Below are 12,163 nucleotides of genomic sequence, written 5' to 3'. Positions count from 1 at the left end.
AAAGAAAAATGCAGCATTATAATATGTATGAACATGCCCAATTTTATGCTAAATCGCCTTTAATTAGCCAATATCGTTTATTACATAAATTCATATTTATGCATAAGTTAATTACCCTAACCTCTTAGGACTCAAAATTTAGTCTTCACTAATAATTTGACCATAATTAACTCATATTTATAAAATTGTTCATTAATGGACTAAAAATTACAAAAATAAGCTATAAACTTCAAATAAATCACAAAATTTCAAATAAATTCAAAATTTGAAATTTAAACTCATGAACATTCTGGAAAAATACCATGACACTCATAATATTCAAAATTTTAGGTTAAAAATTTCGAAAATTTTTCCGGAAAAACAATGTTGCGGTTTATTGGTTTTTAATAAAATAATCATAAAAACATGGAAAAAATTATATTCATTAACTTTTCAATTTTAGATCTGAAAACGATAATAAAATGCAACATATAACGTTTTTCCTTAGTCATAGATTATGTTTTATTAATTTTTCACTAATAATGTCACTATTTATGCTATTTTTCTTCAAAAATCCATAAATCATGCAAAAAGACTTCATTATAGCCCATTATTTTACAAACATCTTGTAAAATTGCATGTGATAACATACTAAATTTATATGACCAGATTCGAAATTTATCTCATATTAACCTATTTTTTTACCTAAATCCGAATTTAATAATGAAAAATCCATTTTTCGAGCATAAGAAGTCCAAAAATTTATGAAAATTTACAGGTTATCTCAAAATAATATATGTGACAACATATCCAAAAATCACTGGAAAATTCGAAGTATAGCTAATTTTAGACCGAAAATGACATTTTTACTCATAAAATCACATTTAAATGCCATTATTGTATAATATGAACAATAAAAATCCGTAAATTTAACCAAAATATCCTAAAACATTTTAGGACCATAAATTTTAACATGCATGAATTAATTTCGTGATATATCATAATAACACAAATTTTACAAGTTTTATATGTTAATCTTTATAACTCGGAAAAACTTTTAACCGATTTGCATGCAAACAACCATAGCTCTTGATACCGATTGATGGAAAAGTAGATCTATATACTTACATATTCATATAAGTTTTAATTTAATTTGTCATAAAATTAATGATTGATCTTATGCATGCAAACATTAAAACAAAATAAGGAAGAAACATTGTTCTTACATTGTGATTTTCGGTTTAATGGGCACAAGAGAGATCACCTTTCTCTCTTGTTCTTGAGCTTTCCCTTTTGGATGAACTAAGACCCAAGTGTAGGATCTCTCCCAAGGATTTATACCCAAAGCTTACTCTTAATTAAAATTAATACTATGAATACTAGATAATATTAATTTTGTAGAAAATTGACCCAAAAATATTATGGAACACTTAATATTTTCGGTTTTGGGAGGAGGAAGAATGGGAGCTTTTTATCTCTCTAAAACTCAAAGAATTAGAAAAATGAAGAATGAATTTATCACACAAAACATTTTGTGTATATTAGATAAAATAAGAGGAAAACTCTCAAAAACCGGGTGGTAGGGGGGGGCATTAAGGGAGCCAATGCACGCACTTGTTTATCTTCACAAGGTAAATTAGGGTTGCATGGCTACTAAAGCAAGTAATCATTATGTTTACCACTTATAATATAAACACAATATTTAGCTTAAACCCCTCTTAATTTCGGTACATTAGATAATATGGATTCCATATTATTTTTGTCAATTTGTCAATATGTCACATGTCATATGTTACATAAATTTGTTATGTATTTTTAACATATTAAAAATCAACGTATTAATAAAAATACGTCATATACAAAAATCGACTTAGTAATTCATAATCACTTGTACCAAAAATATTTTACCAATTTATAAATCACAATAAATTGTATTTATAATAATTCATTCAATTTAATTGTTTCCTTAAACAATAATTTCATCTGAGTAATGATACAATTCAATTACTCAGACCGTATCTCATTTAATCAAATTTCAATGTGATACGTAAATTTTACTTCCAAAATCGTCCGTCAATTTTCAAGTAATTTAATTAACTCGTAACGTTATACGATTAATTAAATGATCAATTAAGAGTGTTGCCCTATAGGTATGACCTAGGGGGTCAACTGATCACCACCGTCGCACAACAGTAATGTCAAACTCTAGTCAGCCAATCATTACCGATATATGTTGACCAGTTGACAGTAAAAATTACTTCCCAATTGTATTCTTTAAAATGAGATTTAAACATGTGATCATCATGATCAACAGTCGTGATCGCATTATTGTCGGAGGACACATATTCCAACAGTTGTTGGGCCCGATTTTAATGACACGGATAGGGTTACACCCAAGCCTTTGGAAACCTTTGGGAAACCTTTCACGGAGGATATAGTTGACCCAATTGTGGTAGATGCGGGACTTCGTGATGAGCCCATCGAGGATACGTGGGAAGAACCGACCATTTCCAATGAGACTCACCTTCTTGATTCTTCATGCCACCAATTTGAGACCATATATGATGATAATTTGTGCACTAACAATTTATTTCATGGTCTTAAGCATGACGTTCCATCTCTTGCTGACGAGTGGAGTAATACGGTTGTTGTTTTTGAAGCCTATCCTACGCATTTGATAAGATTTTTCATTCTTATCTTTTGATCTTTTATGCGTTAATCTGATCAATTGCGTATATATGCTTTTGTATTGCCCATGCACAGGTATATGATCAGCTTTTAAGGGCTTTGACTTGTTTTTTAAGGAGGACGAAGGCCGCAACGTTCGAAAAATAGGAGTCTAGCAAGAATTAAAATTTGCGCTTCTTGGGAGGCAACCCAAGCTTTTGTTTGCTTTTATTTTTACTTTTCCGCAATTTAATGTTTTTCTTAGAATTAGGAATAAATTAATAGACTTGACGGTGTTTATTTTTGTGATTTGTAGGTGAAAAATGGAGAAAAGGAGTCTCCATGAGGAAATGTACGCTTCCCCATGCCAGAAACCCCGTTCAGGGTCGTAACTTTCAACAACGGGACGAAAATAAGAAATAAGAGAAAAAGTCAAAATCGGTCTAAACTCGGTCAACCCCGATCGGGGACGCAACTTTTTCCGAAAAAAAAAATTATAAAATTGCCGAATCACTTGTAAACATCATTCCTTCATCAAACTTTCAATTTTTGGTCCTTTTCTTGAATTATTGATGAATAGAAAAGTCTCCCGTATACGTTCTAGCTTGGGGGGAGGCTAGCTAGTCTAGTAAGTGTTCTTTACATTGCACTTTAGTTTAATTTCTCGCAACCCATTAAATATGACCTCTTGTCCTACTTGTTTATGTGTTTTGAGCCATTTTTTATGGTTTTGTTGGGTGATTTACATGTTGACACATTGAGGACAATGTTGTGTTTAGCTTTGGAGGGGGGGGGGGGGGCATTTGCATTTAGAAAAATCTAAAATTTTTGAGAAAATTGTGTGTTTTTGCTTGCTTATAGCCTACTTTTGTCATAAAAATGCTCTTTTGCCCTCTTGCTTATCCTAATGATAGCTTATAGCTAATAATTTATTCTTATTTGATAGATAATTGCTACATTGGGATGTCTTGACATAGTAGGTGGAAGATGAAAATTGAACCATCAGGCTTGATCTTGACTTTTGGCAAGCCACAATATGGTAAGGTAGAGCCTCCTAGGCCGGTACATTCCATTTCCGGTCTCACTTAGGTGAGTGTAGGTCTCCTTATGGTGTGTGTTACATCAATAACGCACAATTATGGTCTTGATTTCATCTCTTTATAAGCATTCCATTCATTTGTTGTTAGCATTTTGGAGCCATTCACATGATTATATTTGCCTTTTTGAACCCCTTCACAAAATTTATCCTTAGCTACATATAAAAAATGCATACCTTGTTGAACTAGTAGCTTTGATTAGTTGTATTTGGGTGCTCATTTGGGATTTGTTCTATCTTTAAATATCATTGTGAGCTTGGTTTTAATGCTCTTGGAGAAAAGAAATGAGAAAAGAAGAAGAATTGAAAAAAAATGAAAGAAAAAAGAAAAATGAAAAAATGAAAAAAAAATGATGGAAATGAATTGAAAAGAAAAGATGAGAAAGAAAGAAAAAGCATGAAATGAAAAAGAGAAACATGGTTTGTATTTTGAAAGAGAAGAAGAAGTTGGTGTAAGAAGCTCTCATGTCTTATTCATATATTTTGGAGAGCATTCTTAGATTTGTATCGAAATTTTTGGGAATTGTTTTGGGAATTGAGCATCCTTGCATATGGTTGTTACTACCTTGACTTAGCTCCACATACCATAAAACATTTGTTCCCCTTTCTTACCCACTACTTATTTGCCTTCTTCTTACCCATATGACTTCTTTTTCATGCTTGCATTTGAATGTTTTGACTTGTGGTTTTGAAACGATTACCATATTAGATTGCGGACACATTCTCATGTGTAACACCTCGTAAATTTGAAGACCTTTATTATATTTTAAAAGTAATATTTTAATCCATTTTAATTTAATATTAATTTATTTGAAATAATAATAATTTGATAAAATATAATTTTATTTTAGTTTGAAGTAATGTAATCACTTTTGATAGTTTAGAAATGTTTAAAAGTAATTTAAACTATATTTAAACCTTTTACTTTGTTAAAATAGATTTCTGATAAAAGTCGTAATATTGGGATTTTCCCATTTCTTACGGTCGTTGGGTAAACGAGTTTGGATATTGGGCATATGAGTACTTAATCTTTTAGTAAAATCGTGTTTAAGAACTTTAATATTCTCGGAAATCGCGTTCGACGAATATTTCTAATTACCGTCGAAGCAAACCCAAAACGTAAACAATTGACCAACCTCCCCATGCCATTTGGATCGGCCATCTCCCTCCATTTGTCTCCTCTTTCAATTTTCATTTCCTCCATTCTCAATTTATCTCCTCCTTCTCTCAAACACCAAAAACCTACCAAAAATCCTCCGTACAAACCCTAAATCCTTCATAATTCCTCCATTTCTCCACCAAATTTCATAAAAATTATATGCTTGGAATCCTCTTTTCATTACTTGAGACGATATTAAATTGAGCTTGAAACGGATTTTGGTAGGAAAAAGGGAAAAGGGGCGGAAACACCGCCCGTAAAGGGGCGCGGCAGACCCGGCAGGCCCGGTGGGTCCGGCCCGGATTTTGACCCGTCACTTTGGGTCGGGTCTTGGGTCTATTGTTTGATGTTTTGGGCCTATGGTTCATGTTTTGAAGTATGTTGGTATTTTGGCATGTAGGAAATTGTTTAAGCTAATATTTCCGTGGAATTGGTTATTTTATAAGTTGGCATATTTTCTCTATGTCAATAGTTTTCACATGATAGAAATTCAAAATGGCAAGAGTATGACATTGTGGTAAATTCCGTGATGTGGGCCAAAAGTGGCCAAGACTCTGAGCTGGGCCAATTTGACCAAATGAGTTTGGTCAAGCTAGGTTTAAACCGGTCAGCCTCGATTTGACCGATGACCCGTCGCGGGACTAGGGTCGAGGATTTGTCTTGAGTATGATTGTCTTTTCATATGTTGGTTGTTGGATGAATTGGTTGCCTTATACTTGAGTCTTCTTGCCTTGTTGCCATTTTAGCTTGTTCTCATGAATTATGAGATTAACGGTTCGCTGAGTTTTGGATTACTAATGAGATTGTGGATATTGTTGGATTGTCAGCTGAATTTACATTTTTGTAGTCTTTCACAAGGAAGGATGTTATCCTAGAGTCCTTGATTTGAGTATAAGTATTTATGTTGCCAGTTTGGACTCTTTGCCCCTCTTATGGTTAAGTGGGTGTCCTACTTGTCTTGTGTGGTGTTGGTATCTTAGACCATCGTCATAGATAGGCCCTTATAGTCTTTAACGAGTGTATGTTCACCGCTTAATAGCCTTTGTGTCTTAGCTTGGTGGGTTTATATCCAAGTTAGGGTATGACTTCCTGACGTACTCTTAGAAGTATGTAGTCAGCTTAAGTACTAGCCAACCCTTTGGTGGACTCCTTAGGGGTACTCATGTGTTGTTATCATGGGTCTTGGATGCGGTAGTTTTCCGCATGTCGCTAGGTCTGCGCAGGTTTAGGACTAGGGTGTTTACCTTATCTCGTGGTATAGACTCGAGTTACAGAGTGACTATTGACTGTACTAGGAACTTATGCCTATCTCTAGATATATTGTCCTTTCTTGTTTGAAGATTCTATGAATCATAGAAGGTGAGATGCAAGCCGGCTATGGTTGATAGAGTTTGGATTCCTGGATGTTATGTAATTCACATGATAGTGTAGTATGAGTCGGTCTAGTATTCACATGTTAGGACTATGTGTTGTTATATTGTTGTTCACATGATAAGCACGATTGTCTAGCATCTATATGCTAAGGCTATGTGTTATTCATATTCATATTCTTATGTTTACGTGTTATATTAATTATGACATTTCGTGGCTGGGAGAACTCGGAGTTACTCCCCACTGACCGTGGCTTTCGTATTTGTATAAAATGCGATCGACAGGTATGGTGATGCTTATATGGGGTTCATGGACGAGCTAGCGGGCAAAGTAACCTTGGGACTTACTTATATTTGGTTTTATTTGTAGAGACTCTTATACGAGTTTTTATGTCACATACATTTTAGGGACATATGTCTCCCTCTTTACATTTGGTTGTATAACTTTGCTATTCGCGACTTTAGCGATGGTTATGTTATGAAACTTCTATTTAGACCTTGTATGTTTTGACACCTTTCAATTTGGATATCTTTATAACAGGTTCAGGTTTTAAAAATTACAGGTTTTTACCCAAATGAACCTATTACAAACATGTCCATGCAGTTTTATTCTAGAATTACGTGTTTAGTTTTCCGCAATGAATGAGGGTGTCACAGTTGGTATCAGAGCATATTTGCTCCCGACGCACGTTTGTGCACCCCCAATATAAATAACTTGACCTTAAAATAATAAACTTGAGAGATGGGTAGGATGGGTAGACTTAGGACCTTATGTTGTAGTCTCTTTGTGATTGCTATTTGTTAAGTGCTAACCAATGTTCTCTTTTGCAAGATGGCTCCTCCAAGATCCGTAGATAATGCAATCTTGCAAGCTCTTACTCGATTCTTCAGAATCAAGAAACCAACAAGCTCCTCCTCCCCTCCTCGGTTTCCGAAGGTGATAGACCGGTTCTTACACTTGGGTGGCAAGTCAATTGACTCGAAACAAGACTCAAACTTATGGTGGTGAAGTAGACCCGGTGGCACTCACCGAATGGTTTCGGGAATTGGAGAAGAGCTTTGTCTTGTATGATGTTCGTGAAGAGGACAAGGTGAAATTGGCTTCTCACTTCCTTGTGAAAGAAGCTGATAGATGGTGGACCATGACTAGTCCTACTTCCACTCTTGAGCCTGGTTTTGGTTGGGATCGCTTTAAGGATCTAGTTGAGACTAGGTTCTATCCAAAAGAGCTGAAACAACAAAGGCTTAAAGAGTTTATGAATTTGAAGCAAGGAAGTCTTTTTGTCCAAGCCTTTACCGACAAGTTCAATGAACTTGCTCACTATGCTTCTAGACTTGTCAAAAATGAAGAAGAAAAGGCTTTCTTTTACCTTGACAAGCTTACTCCAAAGCTTAAGAGCTTGATCCGTAGGGATTCTACTTCCTTTGTCTCAATTTATGATGATGCCTTATGGGCCGAGAGCTCTATTCGGGCTATTGATGAAGAGGCTCGTGCTTCTCGTACTTCCCTTGGCAAGAGGCCACTCTACTCCACTTCTAGGCCTTATGTTGCTCCTTCTAGACCCTTTGTGCCTACTTCTTCCCCCTCTTATCCTAACAAGAAGAGGTTTGTTCCGAGTGGACAAGCAAATCAAGGTGCTCGTGTTCTATCTCCTAGCAACGACAAAAATCCTAAGGGTCGTATGTGCTATCATTGTAAGAAGCCTTTGCATCCCGGAATTGGTTTCTTTGATAAGCAATTTGTGTGTTTCTCCTGCAACAAGCCTGGACACAAGGCTAATGAGTGTCCTGAGAGGAAGACTACTACTACTCCTGCTTTGTTCTGAGAGGCCGAGAGGTCGCATCTTTGTGATGAGCCGTCTTTGAGGCCGAGGCACACCTGGACATAGTCACTGGTACGTTCTTAATATTTGATGTCCCTTGTTTGGTTTTATTTGATACCGGTGCTTCTTTGTCATTTATATCGATGAAATTCTCCGACAAGTTACCTCTTGAACCTTCACTTGGAGATAGTACATCAATATCTTTACCCTCCGGCGACATCTTCTCTTGTTCTTATTTTTATTCGGATGTCCCTATATCGATAGCGGAATCTATTTTCCCGGCTGATCTCCTTCGATTTCCACTTGAGGAGTTTGATGTTATTTTGGGCATGGATTGGTTATCTACTTATCATGCTCGATTTGAATGTCGAGATCAAAAGATTGTTCTTAAAAGCCCTTTGGGTACTTGCGTATCTTATCAAGGGGTTAGAAAGCAAACAGGTGTGAAGTTGATCTCAGCTATGAAGATGGTGAATGCTTTGAACAAGGGTCATCAAGCATTCCTCTGTGTAGTGACTACTTCTAATTCTCCTTCTCTTCCTCCCTTGAAGGATGTTCCCATTGTTTGTGAATTTCCGGATGTATTTCCCGATGAATTACCCGGGATTCCTCCTGAAAGAGATGTTGAATTTTCTATTGACCTAGTTCCCGGAACCGGTCCTATTGCTAAAGCTCCTTATCGTATGACACCTTCCGAATTGAAGGAGTTGAGAGTTCAACTTGATGACTTGATTGAGAAAGTCTTTATTAGGCCTAGTGCTTCTCCTTGGGGTTCCCCCGTCCTCTTTGTGAAGAAAAAGGATGGATCTATGCGACTTTGCATTGATTATCGTGAACTCAATCGTGTGACAATCAAGAACAAGTATCCTCTTCCACGAATTGATGATCTCTTTGACCAATTACGTGGTGCTTCTACTTTTTCCAAGATTGACCTCCGATCGGGTTATCATCAAATTCCGGTGCGTGAGTCCGATATTCCTAAGACTGCTTTCAGCATGAGATATGGTCATTTCGAATTTAAAGTGATGCCTTTCGGATTGACTAATGCTCCGGCTATCTTCATGGATCAAATGAATCGTACCTTTAGTGAGTACCTCGATAAGTGTGTGGTGGTGTTCATTGATGATATCTTGATTTTCTCAAAGAATGATGAAGAACATGCCCTACACCTCCGTATCATCTTAGACATTCTACATCGTCAAAAGTGGTATGCTAAGTTCTCGAAATGTGAATTTTGGTTGCATCAAGTAACTTTTCTTGGACATGTCATATCCAAAGATGGTGTTATGGTAGATCCTTCTAAGATTGAGGCCGTTGTTGATTGGAAGAGTCCGAAAAATGTGACTGAGATTCGAAGCTTTCTCGGTTTGGCGGGTTATTACCGTCGATTCGTGAAAGATTTCTCTAAGTTAGCTAGACCGATGACTCAATTGTTGAAGAAGGAGTCTAAGTATGTGTGGACCGATGAGTGTGAGAATGCCTTATTAGAGTTGAAGACTAGGTTGACTACTGCTCCGGTGTTGACCTTACCTGAGGATGGTGTGGACTACGATGTTTATTGTGATGCTTCAAAGCATGGCCTAGGTTGTGTCTTGATGCAAAACCGAAGGGTTATTGCTTATGCTTCTCGACAACTGAGGGTTCACGAGGTGAACTATCCGACTCATGATCTTGAATTAGCCGCCTTGGTACATGCCTTGAAGACATGGAGGCATTACCTTATTGGAGTTCATTGCCGCATTTATACCGATCATAAGAGTTTGAGGTGTATCTTTACCCAGAAAGAATTGAATATGAGGCAAAGAAGATGGCTAAAGTTGGTGAATGATTATGATGCCGAGTTGATTTATCATGAAGGGAAAGCAAATGTGGTGGCCGATGCTTTAGTTAGGAAGACTAGTCACTCTTTGAGCACTATCCGTGTGTTACCTGATGAACTTACCACGGAATTTCAAAAGTTAGGGATAAGCCTTGTTGGGAAGGGCTTTGACTATCTTAGTGCCTTGAGTGCAGAACCCGACTTTTACCGTTAGATCCGTACGTGCCTACCTGAGGATGCTACTTTCAAGTCCATTCACGCAAAAATCCAACTTGGGAAAGCTAAGGATTGTGTGGTGGATAGTGATGGATACCTTCGTTACCAAGGTAGGATGTATGTTCCGAGAGTAGCCGAGTTGAGGAAGAAGATCCTTGATGAAGCTCACCTTTCTCCTTACTCTATTCATCCTGGTGGTGACAAGATGTATAAAGACTTGAGATTACAGTTTTGGTGGCCTAGGATGAAGATTGATGTCCTAGAGTATGTTAGCAAGTGTCTTACCTGTCAGAAAGTGAAGATTGAGCATCAGAAACCCGGGGGTTTGCTACAACCTTTGGATGTTCCCCTTTGGAAATGGGAGTCCATCTCCATGGACTTTGTGATGGCTTTACCTAAGACTGCTAGCAGAAAAGATGCGGTTTGGGTGGTTGTAGATCGATTGACCAAATGTGCTAGGTTTATACCTATCAAGGAGACATGGAGATTAGATGTCCTAGCTGGTGCCTACGTGAAGGAGATAGTACGCACCATGGAGTGCCTAAGGATATAGTTTCAGATCGTGACCCGAGATTCTTTCCCGTTTACTGACCGCTTTGCAAGAAGCCATGGGTAGTAAGCTGCGATGAGTACCGATTTTCATGCCGCTACAGATGGACAGACTGAGAGGACTATCCAGACTTTAGAGGACCTCCTCCGTGCTTGTGCTTTAGACTTCCACACTTCTTGGGAGAAGTGCTTACCTCTTGTTGAATTCTCCTACAACAATAGGTATCATACTTCTATCAAGATGTCACCTTATGAAGCTTTGTATGGTAGAAAGTGTCGTAGTCCGGTCTGTTGGGATCAAGTCTAAGATGCTCATGTGTTGGGACCCGATTTGGTGACTGAGACCATCGATCAGGTTCAGATCATTCGAGAGCATATGAAAGCCGCTCAAGACCGAAGCGAAATCGTATCGATGCCCGTCGTCGACCACTTGCCTTTGAGGTTGATGATCGAGTATTCCTTAAGGTGTCACCTATGAAAGGGGTGAAACGTTTTGATGTGAAAGGAAAGCTGAGTCCCAAATACATTGGACCTTTCCGTGTGCTTGAGAAGATTGGTCCCGTTGCTTACCGTTTAGAGTTGCCCCCGAATTTGAGCAAGGTTCATAATGTCTTCCATGTATCTCAGTTGAGGAAGTACATTAGTGATCCGAGCCATGTTATTCAAGAAGAAATCCCAGATTTGGAACCTAACTTGGCTTTGGAAGAAAGGCCGATCCGAATCCTCGAAAGGGCAAACAAGCAACTTAGAAACAAAGTGGTGCCCCTAGTTCGTATCCTTTGGCGTTGTGGAAATGTCGAAGAAGAAACTTGGGAGCCTGAATCTTCTATGTAAGCTAAATATCCCGAACTCTTCTCGTGAGGTACTTTCCGTTCCTTTATCTAATCCTTGTGAGTTTTAGCTATCTTTTCGAGTGTTCCTCTCCTTCCCTGGAATATTCTCCGCGTTAGTAGTCATTGCTTAGTTGTATAAGAGCCGTAGTTAGAGTTTAGTCATGATTAGTGGAGTCATTATCCGTATTGAAGAGTTTCGAACTAAAGGTTTTTGAAAATGTTTTAATGTTTTCCCACTGGTTTTAACGTCAATGAGTGTTAAGGCTCGTTATTGGAGACGTCCGATAATTAGTTTTCTTAGTTGTTGGCGTAAAAATGTATTTTTGTTCTGATTTGGAATGTTGGTGTTCTCGGGCGACCGACGAGGATATTTCCGTTCCATTGAAAGGACACGTATATTTTCATAAGTTCATGTTTTGAAGATGTTGATTAATTGATTTAAAGAGAAATACCTACATATATACAATGTTCCTTCTTCTAAGTTTCGGGGACGAAACTTCTTAAAAGGAGGGATGATTGTAACACCCCGTAAATTTGAAGACCTTTATTATATTTTAAAAGTAATATTTTAATCCATTTTAATTTAATATTAATTTATTTGAAATAATATTAATTTGATAAAATATAATTTTATTTTAGTTTGAAGTAATGT

Source organism: Silene latifolia, chromosome 3, assembly GCF_048544455.1.
Source record: "Silene latifolia isolate original U9 population chromosome 3, ASM4854445v1, whole genome shotgun sequence".
In the NCBI taxonomy this organism is placed as follows: Eukaryota; Viridiplantae; Streptophyta; class Magnoliopsida; order Caryophyllales; family Caryophyllaceae; genus Silene; species Silene latifolia.
Note: the sequence above shows the minus strand (reverse complement) of the source record.